Here is a 19760-nt window from a genome sequence, read left to right as displayed (position 1 = left end):
GATTCTGCCCATGATCCTATAATGTAAATGCTATCAGACAATCTCCTTATCTATTTCTGACAATTGCTCTAATATGAAAATTTTGTTATGTATATTTTGAGATAGTTGCCAAAAACTTGTCATAGCTAAAATAATGTATTATTGTCTTGATTACAAATTTTACTTATCAGATATACTTAAGAGCAATCTTTGTCCTGCAGATGCACTCCACTAATCAGGCAAACCCTATCTAGCAATCCTTCATCAAAATACAGTCTATTATTCAAGGACTAATAGATAAAATAATATTCCCCCCCCCCTTTTGGTTTTTCAAGACAGGATTTCTCTATAGCTCTGGAGCCTGTCCTAGAAGTAGTTCTTGTAGACCAGGCTAGCCTCAAACTCACAGAAATCTGCCTGTTTCTGCCTCCTGAGAGCTGAAATTAAAGGTGTGTGCCACCACCACCACCTGCCCTTAACATTTCTTTCTTTTAACAGCTCAAACCTAAGACTTTTAGATGCTTAACCACATCATATCATACTATTATAAATTTTTGTATTACTCCTCTGTCTTACTGTAGATGAGAAATATTCTAACATCATATACAACTCATCTACAAGATGGCCAAACTGGTTCTTTGCTTGCAATCTATATTGATTTTTGACTATTTATTTCAAAATTATTATTCTTTAAGTCATCCTCAAACTTTTTAATTACCCACATTATTCATTGCCCAGTAAGATATACACATGCTGCATTTATTAAACAAAAGGACAGGAGATGCCGTCAGCCACAAGTACGGCTGACAGATCTACAGACAAATCCACAAGCTTTAGGAACTCGTGATTTTTGGATAGTCACTGTCTTTCTGTAAACTCTTGTGAAGCCCTGGTTCTTCTCCCTTACATAATGGGAAGCATCCCCAAATATCCCAACAGTGTATAACTTCTTACTGTACATGCACCTGGATTGCCTTTCCCATATCATGGGGCCCTGGTGAGAAAGCCAGCCAAACCTTTGTTTTCATTGTCAAATCTACATAAAGCCTGACCCCCCCCCCCAATTATCCTTATTGACAGGACTTATTGACAAGAAAAGAGCCCTGATCAGGAAGCACTGAACAGGAGAAATGGTGTGCATTAGCTTTTATTTCTCATTTGATACAAGGTCTAAGTCTAGGAAATTAACTTTTGTACCTTTACCCCTACAATATACAGGGGAAAAAAACCTTGCTTTGGGTTACTAAACCAGCCCCAGAGAAAGAAATTCCTTCTCAACTGGGTGCCAGCAGATACAGCACTCTGATGCTTACAAGGTGAGGTGGGCAGGGCAAACTCCATTCCAATCCTCCTGGTATCTGTCAGGGAATTTCACAGCCACTCCATTTCTGAGACATATGATACCAACCTTGTAATTCTTTCATCCATCCTTTTAGCCCTAAGAACTGCATGCTTGGTAACTTTGTAATCACCTATGTAATTGCTAACTATGTCTGGGATGTGAAGAACAATGAGGAACATCAAAAGAGGAAAATTGAGAAGGAACATTGAAAGGGGAAAGAGCGTCAAGAGAGTGTTAAAGAGAGTAAGAAAGAATAAATGAGACATGATAAAAAGACTTACTTAATCTTATTTATTTTGTTTACCTGCAGAATTTCCTCTTTGTTATATCAGTCCCTCTGAATCCTGAGAGATTTAGTGGGGCTTAAGTCCAACATAAACCTCATTACTCATTACCTCCCTTCTTCTTTCTCAGTGGTGTGTGTGTGTGTGTGTGTGTGTGTGTGTGCATGTATGTGTATATATGTACACAAGTGTGAGTATATGTGTGTATGCATGTGTGCATGCATAGTTTCAATTTCACTACTACAAGATTTTTTGTTGAAGGCACATTGAACATTAGTTTCCCCAATTATTCAGCATGCATTGTTGGTTGCTAAGGTTTATACTTAAATAAAATGCAGTCACGGGAAAGCAATGTTATACTTCCAAGTAAACGTGCCAAGAAACCTAACTGTTAGAACATTTCTGTCAGATTGGGCTTTCACTATGATTTTCTTTCTATTAAAATATTACTATAAGTGCATTTAATATAATTTTGAGTTTACTAAAGCCATTACCATATAAATAACTGTTGATCTATGATTTTAAGAACCTGATTAAATAAATGATCATATAATGTTAATGAGCATATTGCAAAAGTAAGAAAAATTGTATTTTTCATTTTAAATTTGTGAGCTATACACTAATCAATTGAGATTCAGTGACAGAGCCTAGAAACAGACTACTACTCTCACTACTACTCTGTTGGTCATATTAATGAACATATTTGTCATATTTAGAAATGGTTGAGGAAAAACTTTACAGCATTGGGAAGATAAGACTCAGTGTTAGATGTTTGTTCAATGTATTATATAGATGTGAATATATTATATATATTTTGACATATATATCATACATGTGTGACAATTACAAAAATATCAATCATGAAAAAGTATTACATTATTGAAAAAATATTAAAGTATTGATAGCTTGTATAATCTATCAAAAGTTCAATGAGTTCTTCAATTAACCTCAAATAAAATACATCTAATTAGACTAAAGAATGTAGGCACAGAAGAGATTTTAGCCTCACTACAATATTCCTCAACACAAACAAAACTATACAAATCTGCTTTAACTTATGTGTAATAATTATAATATTTGCAGTAGCCTTAGTTTTCTGATGACTTGCATGTTTAACAAAAAAAAATGCATGCATTGTCTTTTAAAGATTTCTCTCGAAAAGAGCTGCTTGGCCTGCAAGGGGACCTGACAGTCTGCCAGAGGATCCATCATTCTTTGGGGTGAGTGAGGAGTGAGTGCCCGAACCGCGGCAGCTACCCTGAGAGGGACCACCGACATTCCACAACTCCCCCCCCCCCCTGACACCCGCACACTTCCTGCTCTTCCTGCAGGGGTTATTCTCCCCAGAAACTGCCTCTCTCTTCCTGTCCCTTCCCAGCTTGCACCCAGAATCCTTCCCCCCCTCCCCCTGCCTCATCCTCCCATCTTTGGGGCCACAAAATCCCACAGCTCAGCCTGTTTGGGCGCTGGGGACCTGGAATTGAGTGCACCCAGTCCGGTGGGAGGTCCCCTCCTTCATTAGACTGCCTGCAGCAAGGTAGGCCCTTTGTCAGTGAGCTGTTTGGCCTGCAAGGAGACCTGATAGTCGGCCTGAGGATCCATCATTCATTGGGGTGAGTGAATTTAATTCATTGGGGTGAATTGAACTCCTAAAAGAAGACCCAAAGGGGATTATTCAGAGGAACAAATGGGCAGGCGCCAATGCAAGAATTCCTCCAACAATTTGAAAAACAACATGAAAGCACCAGAACCCAGCGAACTTATAACAGGAGGACTTGAACACACTAATGAAGAAGAAGTAGAAAAAATTGACTTTATGAAAGTAATAGAGTCCCTTAAACAGGAGGTGAAAAACTCCCTTAAGGAAATGGACGAGAAGAATAACAAAAAGTTTGAAGAATTGAGTAAATCTGTAAACGATATCCTAGGAAACCAAGAAAAAACAATCAAACAGATAATGGAAACAGTGCAAGACTTGAAAACTGAAATGGAGGCAAGGAAGAAAACACAACCCGAGGGCCAACTGGATTTGGAAAATCTATGTAAATGAACAGAGACTACAGAAACAAGCATAACCAACAGAATACAAGAGATAGAAGAAAGAATCTCAGATTCTGAAGATACCATAGAGAAAATAAATGCACTGATCAAAGAAAACAGCAAATCCAACAAATCCTCATCACAAAATATTCAGGAAATCTGGGACACAATAAAAAGACCAAACCTAAGAATAATAGGCGTAGAAGAAGGAGAAGAAATACAGCTCAATGGTTCAAAAAATATTTAATAAAATTATAGAAGAAAACTTCCCAACCCTAAAAAAAGATATTCCTATTAAGGTTTAAGAAGCTTACAGAACACCAAATAGACTGGATCAAAAAAAAAAAAAAAAAAACATCCCCTCGCCATATTATAATCAAAACCCAAAACATACAGAATAAAGAAAGAATATTAAGAGCTGCAAAGGAAAAAGGTCAAGTAACATATAAAGGTAAACCTATCAGACTAACACCTGACTTCTCTATGGAAACCATGAAAGCTAGAAGGTCCTGGATAGATGTTTTGCAGAAACTAAGAGACCATGGATGCAAGCCCAGATTACTATACCCAGCCAAGTTTTCATTCACTATAAATGGAGAAAACAAAATATTCCAGGATAAAAACAAATTTAAACAATACATAGCCACAAATCCAGCCTTACAGAAAGTAATAGAAGGAAATTCACAAACAAAGGATTCCAGCATTGCCCAAAATAACTCAGACATCTAGCGACCCTTCAACAGCACATCGCATAGAAAGGAAACACACAATCTCTATTACCAAATAAAAAATGACAACCGGAGTTAACATCCACTGGTCATTAATATCACTTAATATCAATGGACTCAATTCACCTATAAAAAGGCACAGGCTAAGAGATTGGATACGAAAACAGGATCCAACATTCTGCTGTTTACAAGAAACACACCTCAACCACAAAGACAGACATCTACTCAGAGTAAAGGGTTGGGAAAAGGTTTATCAAGCAAATGGACCTAAGAAACAAGCTGGTGTGGCCATACTAATTTCTAACAAAGTTGACTTCAAACTAAAATCAATCAGAAGAGATGGAAAGGGACACTTTATACTCATCACAGGAAAAATCTATCAGAATGAAGTCTCAAACCTGAATATCTATGCCCCTAATACAAAAGCACCCACTTATATAAAAGAAACATTACTAGAACTCAAGACAGCCATCAAACCAAACACACTGATAGTGGGAGACTTCAATACTCCTCTTTCACCAATGGACAGGTCAATTCGACAGAAACCTAACAGAAAATTAAGAGACTTAATAGAGGTAATGAACCAAATGGACTTAACAGACATCTATAGAACGTTCCACCCAAACAGGAAAGAATATACCTTCTTCTCTGCGGCTCATGGAACCTTTTCGAAAATTGACCACATACTCGGTAACAAAGCAAACTTCCACAGTTACAAAAACATATTAGTAACCATCTGCATCTTATCGGATCACCATGGACTAAAATTAGAATTCAACAACAATGCTACCCCCAGAAAGCCTACAAACTCATGGAAACTGAACAGTCAACTACGGAACCACAGCTGGGTCAAGGAAGAAATAAAGAAAGAAATTAAAGTCTTTCTTGAATTTAATGAAAATAAAGACACAACATACTCAAACTTATGGGACACTATGAAAGCAGTGCTAAGAGAAAAATTCATAGCACTAAGTGCCCACTTAAGAAAAACGGAGAAAGCACACATTGGAGACTTAACAGCACACCTGAAAGCTTTAGAAAAGAAAGAAGCAGACTCACCTAGGAGGAGTAGAAGACTGGAATTATCATACTGAGGGCAGAAATCAACAAAATAGAAACACAGAAAACAATCCAAAGAATCAATGAAACAAAAAGCTGGTTCTTGGAGAAAATAAACAAGATTGACAAACCCCTAGCCAAACTAATCAAACGGCAGAGAGAGAACACACAAATTAATAAGATCAGAAATGAAAGAGGGGACATAACCACAGACACAGAGGAAATCCAAAGAATCATTAGATCTTACTACAACAGCCTGTATGCCACAAAATTGGAAAATGTAAAAGAAATGGACACTTTTTTAGATAAGTACCATGTACCAAAGTTAAACCAGGACCAGGTAAATGCTCTAAATAGTCCTGTTAGTCGCGAAGAATTGGAAACTGTTATCAGAAACCTCCCTACTAAAAGAGCCCAGGACCTGATGGGTTCAATGCAGAATTCTACCAGAACTTCCAAGAAGACCTAATACCTATACTCCTTAAGGTATTTCATAATATAGAAACAGAACAGTCATTGCCAAATTCCTTTTATGAAGCTACAATTACCCTGATACCTAAACCACACAAAGACTTAACCAAGAAAGAGAATTACAGGCCAATCTCACTCATGAACATCTATGCAAAAATTCTCGATAAAATACTGGCAAACAGAATCCAAGAACACATTAGAAAAATTATCCACTATGATCAAGTAGGCTTCATCCCAGAGATGCAGGGCTGGTTCAACATACGAAAATCTATCAATGTAATCCATCATATAAATAAACTGAAGGATAAAAACCATATGATCATCTCATTAGATGCAGAAAAAGCATTTGACAAAATTCAGCACCCCTTTATGATAAAGGTCTTGGAGAGATTAGGGATACAGGGGTCATTCCTAAATATAATAAAGGCTATTTACAGCAAGCCGACAGCTAACATCAAATTAAATGGAGAGAAACTCAAGGCCATCCCACTAAATTCAGGATCGCGACAAGGCTGTCCACTCTCTCCTTATCTCTTCAATATAGTACTTGAAGTTCTAGCAATAGCAATAAGACAAAACAAGGGGATCAAGGGGATTCGAATTGGAAAGGAAGAAGTTAAACTTTCATTATTTGCAGATGATATGATAGTGTACATAAGCGACCCGAAAAACTCCACCAAAGAACTCCTACAGCTGATAAACTCCTTTAGTATCGTGGCAGGTTACAAGATCAACTCCAAAAAATCAGTCACCCTCCTATATACAAAGGATAAGGAAGCAGAGAAAGAAATCAGAGAAGCTTCACCTTTCACGATAGCCACAAATAGCATAAAATATCTTGGGGTAACTCTAACCAAGGAAGTGAAAGACCTATTTGACAAGAACTTTAAGTCTTTGAAGAAAGAAATTGAAGAGGATACCAGAAAATGGAAGGATCTCCCTTGCTCTTGGATTGGGAGGATCAACATAGTAAAAATGGCAATACTACCAAAGGCAATCTATAGATTTAATGCAATCCCCTTAAAGATCCCATCAAAATTCTTCACAGATCTTGAGAGGACAATAATAAACTTTATATGGAAGAACAAGAAACCCAGGATAGCCAAAACAATCTTATACAATAAAGGAACTTCTGGAGGCATTACCATCCCTGACTTCAAACTCTATTACAGAACTACAGTATTGAAAACAGCTTGGTATTGGCATAAAAATAGAGAAGTCGACCAATGGAATCGAATAGAAGACCCAGATCTTAACCCACAAACCTATGAACACCTGATTTTTGATAAAGGAGCTAAAAGCACACAATGGAAGAAAGAAAGCATCTTCAACAAATGGTGCTGGCATAACTGGATGTCAACCTGTAGAAGAATGAAAGTAGATCCGTGTCTATCACCATGCACAAAAATCAAGTCCAAATGGATTAAAGACCTCAATATCAATCTGAACACACTGAACCTGTTAGAGGAGAAAGTGGGAAGTACTCTTCAACATTTGGGCACAGGAGACCGCTTCCTACGTATAGCCCCAGCAGCACAGACATTAAGGGCAACATTGAATAAATGGGACCTCCTGAAGCTGAGCAGCTTCTGTAAAGCAAAGGACACTGTCACTAAGACAAAAAGGCAGCCTACTGACTGGGAAAAGATCTTCACCAACCCCACAACAGACAAAGGTCTGATCTCCAAAATATATAAGGAACTCAAGAGACTAGACTTTAAAATGCTAATAAACCCAATTAAAAAATGGGGCACTGAACTGAACAGAGAATTCTCAACAGAAGTTCGAATGGCCAAAAGACACTTAAGAGCATGCTCAACCTCCTTAGCAATCAGGGAAATGCAAATCAAAACAACGTTAAGATACCATCTTACACCTGTCAGAATGGCTAAAATCAAAAACACCAATGATAGCCTATGCTGGAGAGGATGTGGAGTAAGGGGTACACTCATCCATTGCTGGTGGGAATGCAAACTTGTGCAACCGCTTTGGAAAGCAGTGTGGAGGTTTCTCAGGAAATTTGGGATCCACCTACCCCAGGACCCAGTAATCCCACTCTTGGGAATTTACCCAAGAGATGCCCAATCATATTACAAAAGCATCTGTTCAACTATGTTTATAGCAGCATTATTTGTAATAGCCAGATCCTGGAAACAACCTAGATGCCCTTCAGTGGAAGAATGGTTGAAGAAAGTGTGGAATATATACATGCTAGAATACTACTCAGCGGTAAAAAACAATGACATCTTGAATTTTGCATGCAAATGGAGGGAAATAGAAAACACCATCCTGAGTGAGGTAACCCAGGCCCAAAAAGATGAACATGGGATGTACTCACTCATAATTGGGTTCTAGCCATAAATAAAGGACATCAAGCCTATAATTCGTAAAAATCCTAGAGAAGCTATATAAGAAGGTGAACCTAAAGAAAAACATATAGTTATCCTCCTGGATACTGGAAGTAGACAAGATTGCCGGACAAAAAATGGGAACATAGGGGTGGGGTGGGATGGGGGGAGGGGGAATGGGGCGAGAAAAGTGTGAAGTGGAGGATGGGAAGAGCTTGGGGGAATAGGATGGTTGGGATATAGGAAGGGTGGATATGGGAACAAGGAATTATATATCTTAATTAAGGGAGCCAATCTAGGGTTGGCAGAGGCTTGACTCTAGAGGGGTTCCCAGGTGTCCAGGAAGACGCCCCCAGCTAGGTCCTTGGGCAGCTGAGGAGAGGGTGCCAGAAATATCCAGATCCTATTGCCATACTCATGAATATCTTGCATATCACCATAGAATCTTCACCTGGCATTGGATGGAGAAAATGACAGAGCCCCACATAGGAGCACCGGACTGAGCTCCCAAGGTCCCGATGAGGAGCAAAAGGAGAGAGATCATGAGCAAGGAAGTCAGGACCGTGAGGGACGCGTTCACCCACTGAGACGGCAGGACAGAACTAATGGGAGACCACCAAGTCCACTTGGAATGGGACTGATGGAACATGCGACCAAATCGGACTCTCTGAGGGTGGCTGATGGTGGAGGCTGACCGAGGAGCCAAGGACAATGGCAATGGGCTTGGTCTCTACGACATGGATGGGCTCTGTGTGAGCCTTGTCAGTTCGGTTGCTCACCTTCCTGGACCTGGGGGGAGTTGGGAGGACCTTGGACCCAACATAGTGTAGAGAACCCTGATGGCTGTTTGGTCTCAAGAGGGAGGGAGTGGGGGTGTGGGTGGAGGGGAGGGGAGGGAAGGGGGAGGAGAAGGGACGGAGATGGCAATTTTTAATAAAAAATAAATAAACTGGAAAAAAAAGATTTCTCTCAGAATACTCTTTCTGAAAGTCTTTCTCACTTACCTATAAGAAAGTCATGGCTGTCATAAAAGTACTGAGTTATTCTGATATACATGTATCATGATTATGCCATGATAATGTGCCAAGCCATTCCTGTCCACGTGTGGTCATTGCTACAGCAATCTTCTTCTGAATGCATGTCTGCTGTTATGTTAGAAAAGTCATTCACTGGGTAATCAGGAACACTCTATTTAGTTTATACCCCGAACTAAAGATCAAGTTGAATCTTACATATTGTACTTTTTAGTAAGGAACAAAGAATTTAAAACAATAGCGACAACTAAAAAGCAAAAGTAAACTTTATTCCAGGTCAAAAAGAAGCAATTTTACTAGGTGGATACCAAAATTGATTCACACTGAACTATTTGAGAGGAAATTGAACACAATATAAAAATAAATGCTTCTGGAATATTTGAGATAAAATCAGCAATGAGAAATTAACAAAGCTTGGGACTGAAATAAGGTAGAATGACACTCGCTACAACAGGATTTGAATGTCTTTAATGGAATTTCTATTAAATTTTGAGAGCTTTGCTAATCTGTTGCTAGAAAAATATGAATCTTGCAGTTTGGTATGGTGTCCACTTAGAAAAATAAAATTAGTAGGTTCATTCCTGGAGTCTGTGAGCTCCCCAATCATATATAATTGGCAAGATTCACAATACCAGGGATGTTTTTAATCCTGTATAGAGGGCCTGAAGTCTGGTCAGCAAGTTGTTGGTTTCCCCCATAACATATTTCTTATGAGCTCTGAAATGTTCATTCTCTTAAGACGTATGCCATGAGAAGAATAAAGTTAGAAGTGAAACAAACATCAAAAAAAGAGGAACAGAAAGATCTTCAGAGCCAAAGTCCATGAATCCTGCCACTGTATAGCGACCTATAGATGTTGCACTCATGAAATATAAATTACACCCCTAAGCAAGACCTAGATAATGACCCCAGTGAACCTCCTAATGCCATAGGGGAAATTTCACAAGGTCCTACCCTTCAGTGATGAAATACAAGCAGTAATGGTTTCTGAGAGAGGATCAATCAGTTTTTTTCATACAAAATGTTATCTAATTCCAAATATTTGTACATATATATATAACACTTCAGGATCCAGTAGGTGTGTGTGGGTGTGCATGTGTGTGTTCAAGTCAATAATTTTATAAGAGAAATGTTGTGAACTTGAGTGAGAGTTGGGGGAGCATAGGAAGAGGTGAAGGGGTGAAAGAGAAGGAGGGGTTAAAATGATGTAAACATAGTATTCATGAATGATTAAATAATCAAAAATAATTTACAAAAATAAAAGAAAATAACTTTTAGAATGTTTTCAATTTACTGAAAAAGCAAGATATTTTTAATCATTTTAATTTATTTATCTTAATATGTAGAAGATGATGATGATTATGATGATAATGTGTTTTGTGTGTATGTACGTCTATAGATAAGCATACATTTGTCATGAAGCATATGTAGAGGTCGTAAAACAACTTACTGAAGGCATTGGTTTATCTTTACTAGTGTGAATGGTAAGGATTGAACTTGGGATGTCATGTTTGGCTCTGTACTTTGAGCACTCTAGCTTGCAGAAAACTGTATATAATATTAGTGATAGTTTTTTTTACTTGAAACCGAGGTAAAGTATCATATAAGTTAATTGAAATAAAATAAAATACCATCAATTATATATATATATATATATATATATATATATATATATATATATATATAAAGAGTAAATGTTAAGTGTATACTTTTTCTAGAAACAAAATATAGAAGAAAATATTTTGGATCAAAATTTTAACAGTAGTAACATAATAAAATAGTAACTTTCTTTTACAGTAATTTCTTTGACATTGATAATCCTATAGGTTTTATGATGAAATTTCCAAAGATTATATTAATAAAAATTTTAAATTTTAAAAATAATCTGTAGCTGATTAATAAAATATTAGGAAGAAATTAGTTAACTATTTCATTAATTAAAAACAAGAACATTAGAGCAGTCAAAATATTTAAGATTTATCTGTCAAATATTAAATAAACAGCTCAAATATGTACAAAATAAATGAAAACAGGGAACACCATTTCAAAATAGGATAGCTAATTTTATAATTTCTATTCTCCTTTATTCTTTTAAAGTCAATAATCATACTAGTTTAAAAAATATTGGATTCCTCTTAAAGTTAGCATTATTCCAAACTTAATTGGTATAGAAATTTAAAATTCTGTTTGATGGAATTATTTATGTCAGATGGCTCTATTACACTCCATTAAAAATGACAAAACTATATAGACTCTTTTAAATGAAAGTTGGATTTCTAATGGGCTCCCTTTCTTGTTGGTGTAAAAGCAATACAACAGGATAGTGTGGTTATGTATTGAAACATATATGTTGATACATATGCATCCTGATAAGAGTAATTTGCATTTAATCAATCATGCAGCGACTATGATCATCCTATTCTCTTTAGAACACTACAGCATGGACGGGCTCACTGTGAGCCTTAACCTTCACCTGGCGATGGATGGAGATAGAGACAGAGCCCCACATTGGAGCACCGGACTGAGCTCCCAAAGTTCTGATGAGGAGCAGAAGGAGAGAGATCATGAGAAAGAAAGTCAGAACCATGAGGGATGCGTTCACCCACTGAGACGGCAGGACAGAACTAATGGGAGACCACCAAGTCCACTTGGAATGGGACTGATGGAACATGCGACCAAATCGGACTCTCTGAAAGTGGCTGATGGTGGAGGCTGACCGAGGAGCCAAGGACAATGGCGATGGGCTTGGTCTCTACGACATGTACGGGCTCTGTGTGAGCCTTGTCAGTTTGGTTGCTCACCTTCCTGGACCTGGAGGGAGTTCGGAGGACCTTGGACTCAACATAGTGTAGAGAACCCTGATGGCTCTTTGGCCTGGAGAGGGAGGGAGTGGGGGTATGGGTGGAGGGGAGGGGAGGGAAGGGGGAGGAGAAGGGGAGGAGATGGCAATTTTTAATAAAAAATAAATAAACTGGAAAAAAAAGAAAAAGAAAAAATAAAACAATACAAAAAAAATACAACCAAACAAAGTTAAACATGAATGGAGTGTGTGTGTGTGTGTGTGTGTGTGTGTGTGTGTGTGTGTATGTGTGTACAGCACAGCAGATGGTGGAGAGCAGGTATCACAACTAATATGAAAAAGAGAGACATTTGTTTTTGTAATCTGGAATAAAATGAGAAGATTTTTTAGTAGTAGGTACCAAGGAAAAAAATCAACCATCACCTCAACCTTTCCTCAGTTACAGAAAAATTTAGCACTGCCACAACCCTTCTCTAAAAGCAAATTCTATTGTAGCATTCTAGAAAGGCACATTCTCCTAAACATTGTATAATTATTACCTTCTCAAATAGAGATTTCAAAGGGACAGATTCCTGGCCTTATCCTCATTTTATACGCAAGGAAATTAAAGTATAGAATTGATGACAGCAAGAGACTGGGCAAAGATAAAATCTGCACCTCTATATTTGATTAAACTAAGAAGAACTTGGAAATTTGAAGTTTTTGCTTCTTTCTCTTAACCTCATTGGCATTGAATATTTTGATGACTTCCCCAAATTCGGTTATATCAGGGTCACAAAATTTTGCCAAGTTATAGTCATACCTATTCAGAGATGGAAAGATCATTTTGAACACACACACACACACACATACACACACACACACACACACACATACACACACACACACGTGTGTATCTAAAAGCTAAAAATCTGAAGCAATCAATAAAAGTAACCAAGTTGGAGGTGTTTTTATTGACAGTATACCAGTAATGATTTGGTCAATTTGAATACTCTTGAATGACCGGGGAGATGGGTCATGCCTGTTAGGAAATTATCTTAATTATATTAATTTATATAAGAAGAGTTATTCCCTGTGGAGGGAAATTCTAAACTCTATAAAATTAAGAAAAGGAGCTGAGCACCAACATGAATCCACTCATATCTCCCTCTTCCCTGCTTATGATTCAATATTATCAGCTCATTCAGGACCCCAAGTATTTTGACTTCACCACCATGAAATATAAGAGAAAAAAGTAGGAGATAACTGTTTTATGGAAGTTCGAAGAAGGAAGTAACCTTTAAAATTATATAATTTCTCTCAACAATACCTAGCAGGCACTAGTCTAGTTTCTGAAGATACAGAAGCAAATAATTTACAAAGCATTGCTTTCACGTAGTTTATCACTTCTCTCTAAAAGCAGCTTTTCTACTGTGTAGATGGAAGCGGGGGGGGGGGGGGGGAGGGCTGAGTCCTGCCACCCGGCCGCCGGCTAGCTTTACACCCAAAATAATTACACGGATACTGTATTCTTTTAAAACACTGCCTGGCCCATTATCTGTAGCCTCTTATTGGTTAATTCTCACATTGCTTTGGTAATATTACTTTCCCTCTCAGATCTTTGATGGGGTTGAAGATTAGATAATGGTAGCTACCTTCTACATTATTTAGACTTCCCAAAGTAGAGTGATTAGAAAAATTTTTGTTATATACTCCTCGCCTGATATTGTTTACTTCTTGTAATTTTATATGATCTGTTCCCGTTGTATATAGTTGTATTTGATTTCTGAATCTGCCTTATTTAGACAAAAGGGGGAGATGTTGGGGCAGCTGGCCCAATCCCTGCGTTCAGGGGCGTGGCTGCCCCAGCGTGGTAGGATACCCCTTAAATAGGATTGGGGCGCCGGAAGGAGCCCCGTTTGCTCTCCCCCGCGTACCTTCTGCTCCGCTGGACCCTTGGTTCTGTAAGTTCCCTTATTTCCCCTTGTATTAAAACTGATTTATTATAAAAGGACTATCGTGGTTATTTCCTAACCCCTACAACCGCCGGTACCGCCGGTACTTGCCGGTACATTTGCCGGTACATTACTGTGCATTTTCATGGACCTATCAGGGTCTAAGCTTTCTTCATTATTACTATGAACTTTGTTGAGTGCCATATGAGAGGCCTGACGATGTAGTGCTGAAAGCCAAACAATTCCCACTATATAAGTGAGGTCCAGTGACTAAATTATAGACAAGTCCTCCCTTGAGTAGCACATTAGAGTCTAAGGAATAACATAATAATAGCCACAAGGTAATTTACTGAATTAATGATGTTCAGTTAATTAAGGTAAGGCTATGGAGGGACTTGATAATTCTTTCACAAGACTTTTTCTGAGATGCCATGCAATGGACATATCATGATTTTCTTTCTAAAAGCAACTGCCACAGTATGAAATAATGAAAAGCAAAAGTGCTCTGTTTTCTTGCCTAACTCTCTAATTCTGGAAACATCAAATTTTAGAATTTGCTGGTATAAGGTAGATATTACTATAAACCATTATGCTAGAACATTCATATTTTTATAAATTAAGATATAGCTAAAATATCCAAGAAAATCAGAATAATCTTTGTAAGTAATATTCTTTAAATCAAAGCAAACCTTTAAAACATACTAAAAATTTCTATCAAATGATATGATAGTAATGGTTATTTAATATCATTATAAATAGGGCTGGGCACCATAATTTGTGTCTTTAATTCCAACATTTAGGAGGAAAAGGAAGGCTGATAAGATAGTCAAAGTTCTATAGAGAGACCATGTCTCAAAAAAAAATCCTTTGATATAATGCAGTCAAATTAAAATGTGTATATTTAAACGTCTTAACAGGCTGGAGAGATGGCATAGTGGTTAAGTGCACTGGCTGCTTTTCCAGAGGTCCTGAGTTCAATTCCCAGCAACCACATAGTGGCTCACAATCATCTGTGATGAGATCTGGTGCCCTCTTCTGGCATACATGCTGGCAGAACACTGTATACCTAAAGGTCTTAACACTAAAGACCCCACATTTGTTGTGAAGAGATCACAAATAGTCTTATCTGTTATATTGCTGCAAAGCTCACTTGAGTAGTGAACATATCGCTTGAAACCAGAAACAAAAGGTCATATTTGCCTAAAACATCACATGTCAATTTTTAAAATTAGAAAAAGTTGCCTGTAAATTTCTTCTCACTCATTTGTCTTTGGCTTATAAAGGTTACCAAAATATGGAACCAACAATATAAAAAATAAACAAGGCTAGGGAAATGCTGGACCCTTGTCAGCATTGCAGAGCTGTCCAGGGCCATGTTGCTATGTTGGCGGCATGAAAGCTTCACCTTTAAGGTCATGCATCCAATATGTAAATAATGAATTTTTGTTCCTCTCCTCCAGAGTTCTGCAATTTTTATCAATTAAAACCAAGTATATGCACTTCTGCCTTTTTTCATTCCCCAGCCATAAAAAAAAAAAAAAAGAGTACGAGTTATGGGAGCCATTTTTAAAAGTGATATTTTTTTCTCTTTAAGACTTTCCATCCAAATATTTGATATTGTGTTCTGATTTCATGTGCTAAACTACTATGCCATGAGAGCTACACATAACAGCAAACCATACTTATCATGTCCAACTTGATACCATGGATAACTCTTTATTCACAAATCAAATATTTCATTTCTGCATTACTTAAGATATCAAGTTAATATATGTTTTATGCCTTATTCATAATTTCAAAAGCGTATTCCCTAATTATAAATATTTGTCATGGTAAACAGAAATATGGAAGGTTATAGTCACACATATAAGATAAAAATAATAAATCTGAATTTTCAAAATCTTAAGAGCATTTTGATGTTTCCATAACTTCTTTATTTAATACACCTACTTTCTTCCAAATAATAATAAGTGTTATTTTTAATTGAATATTTCCAATTACCAAACCCTTACTATGATTTGGCATTTCTACCCAACAACAACCATTTATGTAAATGTCATGTTCCCCCTAAACATAAACAAGGTCCTAAAGGATTAGGAGACTCAATGATTCCACATTTGTGCAGCTGACTGTATAAATTCTTTAGTTCAGTTTAGTCTTGAATAAAGACCAAATAAATATGTCAATAACAATGTGTCTTATGCATAGTCAATATGTTGTTGTAAATAAGCTTCCCCATAAAATTACATTATTTGAATTCCTTCCTGAGCAAAGATCAAAACTTGACAGAAGGAAAACAGACCACATCCCTAAAATATATGGGTCTGTAAACCTATCTCCTGCCTCAAAAGCAAAACATAGTTGAGACAAAACTATTAAATATTAATTGCGTTCTTTTGATCTAAGTCAATCAAGCTTCAAATAAGACAAAAGAAATAATTTTGCAACAATTAGCTAAAAGCCATATTTTCTATATATAAAATTAATTACTTATGGTGAAACCTTATGACCAGTGTCTCTATTCCTGTGATGATATTCTTGTTGCTATTTTTATTTTAGTAAAACATAAACATCTTTATATTTCCTAGTGCTAAACACACACATGTTAAGTTATTTATATATCTATTTTAAAATGTATTTTGCATCTGACAAGGCAATCCCCTTAAGACCCTTTTACTGACCTACCTGTCATTATTGTGGGGTAAACAATGTCACCTTTCTAATGCACAATGAATTACAAAGAATTTGCAAGGCACACAATCCATCATGCTGGCACTAAGTAGGTTCGCAGAGTACATATCAGATATCACAAATGCTCTTTAGACAGTTACCAGAAAACAAAAATTGGAAACTTATACAAAACAGTTCTATGATGAATGGCCACGACAGCTCTTCAAAGTAAAGGGGAGCTACTCCTCTGCAAATAACCTTGTCAAAAGCAAACGTTGTGGGAAGCTTCACTGGCAGTAAAATAGAATAATTTAAAAACTTGTTAATGGCTCTGCCTCATAGAAATTCATGAACACAGAATGTACTCAAAATAAGAAAGGAATTATATCTGAATCAGCAACAGCAGCCACTCAAGATTGACTCAAATTGGGGAATGGTCAAAGATACATATTTTCCTAAGAGCTGTTTGTGTGAATTTAAATGTAATAACAACCCCTTAGAACATAGATGTAAAAAGTATGCACATGTAAAAAAGAAATATGCACATTTTCTGTGTGCACAGACAAGGGTCCGCGAGATTTTTTTTATTTATGAGCATCTTTTTCATAACATTTGAGTTTAAAATGTATATCAGATACATACTTTCTTCGTTCATCTATCTATGTACTGTATGTAATATATTTTTGTGTTATTAATATTAAAATAGTTATTCTTAATGTCTTCACCTAAGTCACACAACTAACATTTACAAATTAAAATCTTAACTAGAAAGAGTTTTTTATATGTAGCTGCATTTAGTCTTTCAACCATCCTTTTAGCTAATGCTAAGTGTACATTTTAAAACTGTCTAATCTTCAAATATCCTTTTTAATAATTGGTTTATTAGTATTTTTGAAACTTCCTTACTAAAATTAGCAACTTAAATACATTTAAAATGATGAAATGGTCACAAGAAAACTTTGGTATATAAATTATTTATGTAACTTCATAAATATTCTGGAGAGCTTAGTTTATTATAAAAACAGCAAAAGTATCTAACACCTATCACTTATAGAATAAATATGCACATAGCTCTGAGATATCTGCAGTCAGGTCTATGAAATATATGGTCTAACAGTAATCATCATAGAGGACAACGTTAAGGGAACATGACTTCTCAAGGATCAAGAAATCACCAATATTTGCCAGGAGAAACTGAAAACCAAGCAGGTAGGAATAAGTTCAAAGAATTACTAAACTCCTAGCATTGTTTTTTGTTGTTCTTGGTGTTTGGGTTTTTTTTTTTTTTTTTTTTTTTTTAGGGGAGGAAGATGATTTGCATGTACTAGGGAAAAATAGAATGAAAAGGACAGAGATACTGTGTGATTCTTGTCATTGTTTGGAATCTAAGATAAAATAGATTAATTTTTCACACATTGCCCTAAATTCACAGCTTCTAAATCAAGGCAAAGATGGTGACTGCTTCCTTGTATTTTCATTGACTTAAAAATGCTTCCATTATTGCCAGAAAAATATGGTTTATCAAATCAAATGAGTTCTATGCTGAAAATAGTGCATATATTTAATATTAAATTAAATATAATCAATAGTTTGTGCTTGTTATATGTAATTATGCTAAAAGCAAAGATGAGAAACAACACAAAATGAAAGTCTTATGGCCTTCTAGTTCATATGCATTACTACATACTTCAGCAACCACAGAAGAAAAGAAAATGTATGTGGCAATATAACAAAACTTGGTTATCCTATTGTTTTAAGTAATTGTAAATAGTGAGTTTAAATTGTTTAAATGTCCCATGTTTTCCTTATAGTTTACTATAAAGATCTTAAATATATGCATAAAAATAGAAATATAGGAAAAAAACATCAGTATTCAATTAGACGATTTACAATTTTAAAAAGAGTAAACATGTCTGATAAAATTTATTTTATATGAGTCCAAACAGCTGCTATATAAAGCAAAAGATGGTGCAGAACAATTGTATTTTGTCAATTATATTTTAAATAAACACTGATTGATCAGTAGCCAGGCAGGAAGTATAGGCGGGATAACCAGACAGGAAGTAGAGGTGGGCCAATAAGAACAGGAGTATTCTGGAAAGAAGGATGCTCTTTCTGAGGTCCTGCCCAGACACAGAAGAAGGAAGATGTGACCTACCTTGCTGAAAAGGTACCAAGCCATGTGGCTAACACAGATAATAATAATGGGTTAATAATGGGCTATATAAATCATAAGAGATAATAAGAAGCCTGAGCTAATGGGCCAATCAGTTTAGAACTTATGGAGACCTCTGTATGAATTTCTTTGGGGCTTACCAGCTGTGGGAACTGGGCAGGACAGAAACCCCAACAAGCAGGTCCTCATGTTACAAAAGATGCCAATAGTTCTAATTTTCATGTTGTTTGCCCTCTGTGTCATGCATTGTTCCACAGGATTCACTTAGATTAGTTATTTTAATTCCCACAGTGGTTCACAAGTGAAACAGTAGTTAATCTTCACACAGAGCTAAGAAGCTCAGCATCACATAAGGGGTAGAAAAACTGCAGGTAACCACAGCGAGGGCTTTAATACACTTATGTGGCCCTCACCTGCTCTTAACCAGAATGCCATAAGAACCACAGAAGCTAGGAACCCCAAAAAACTGGAGGAATAACACCTGGCTCTCCTTCACACATTTGCCATCATGAATGTAGTAATGCTGCATTTCAAATCCCAAATGTGTGAATAATCACATCAATTTTCCTCTTCATTTCTTATGTGCATAAACAATCACAAATGCAATCCTTGCCATTTCTGTTCTCTCTCTACATATCAACATATTCAAATTTGCCTCTTCAAAACCATAAATGAGTTTCTCTTGAAATGTATGGGCTGAGAAAAACTTGAATAACTCAGTTGCACCTTCAACACTTTTGAATTAAATCTGTCTAACGTGTTTTCACCTTCAATATTTGACAAGTAAAGATGCAGGTTCTTCCCATCTTCCTTGATCACTGGCATTGCTACATGGAAAATATTTAATGGCTACTTTTGTATGCTGCACCTTGCCAGTTAGTTCAATTTAGATGAA

At 36.5% G+C, this 19760-nt stretch overlaps 1 protein-coding gene across 2 annotated transcripts in view; it reads right to left on the bottom strand.

The window, feature by feature from the left end:
• Naaladl2 (N-acetylated alpha-linked acidic dipeptidase like 2) overlaps window positions 1-19760 on the bottom strand; it is an 883574-nt gene that overhangs the window by 550865 nt on the left and 312949 nt on the right. The gene's annotated exons all lie outside the window — the stretch shown is intronic.

The sequence above is a fragment of the Arvicola amphibius genome, chromosome 11 (assembly GCF_903992535.2).
Source record: "Arvicola amphibius chromosome 11, mArvAmp1.2, whole genome shotgun sequence".
Classification (NCBI taxonomy): domain Eukaryota; kingdom Metazoa; phylum Chordata; class Mammalia; order Rodentia; family Cricetidae; genus Arvicola; species Arvicola amphibius.
Note: the sequence above shows the minus strand (reverse complement) of the source record. Positions and strands in the feature narration are given on the sequence as shown.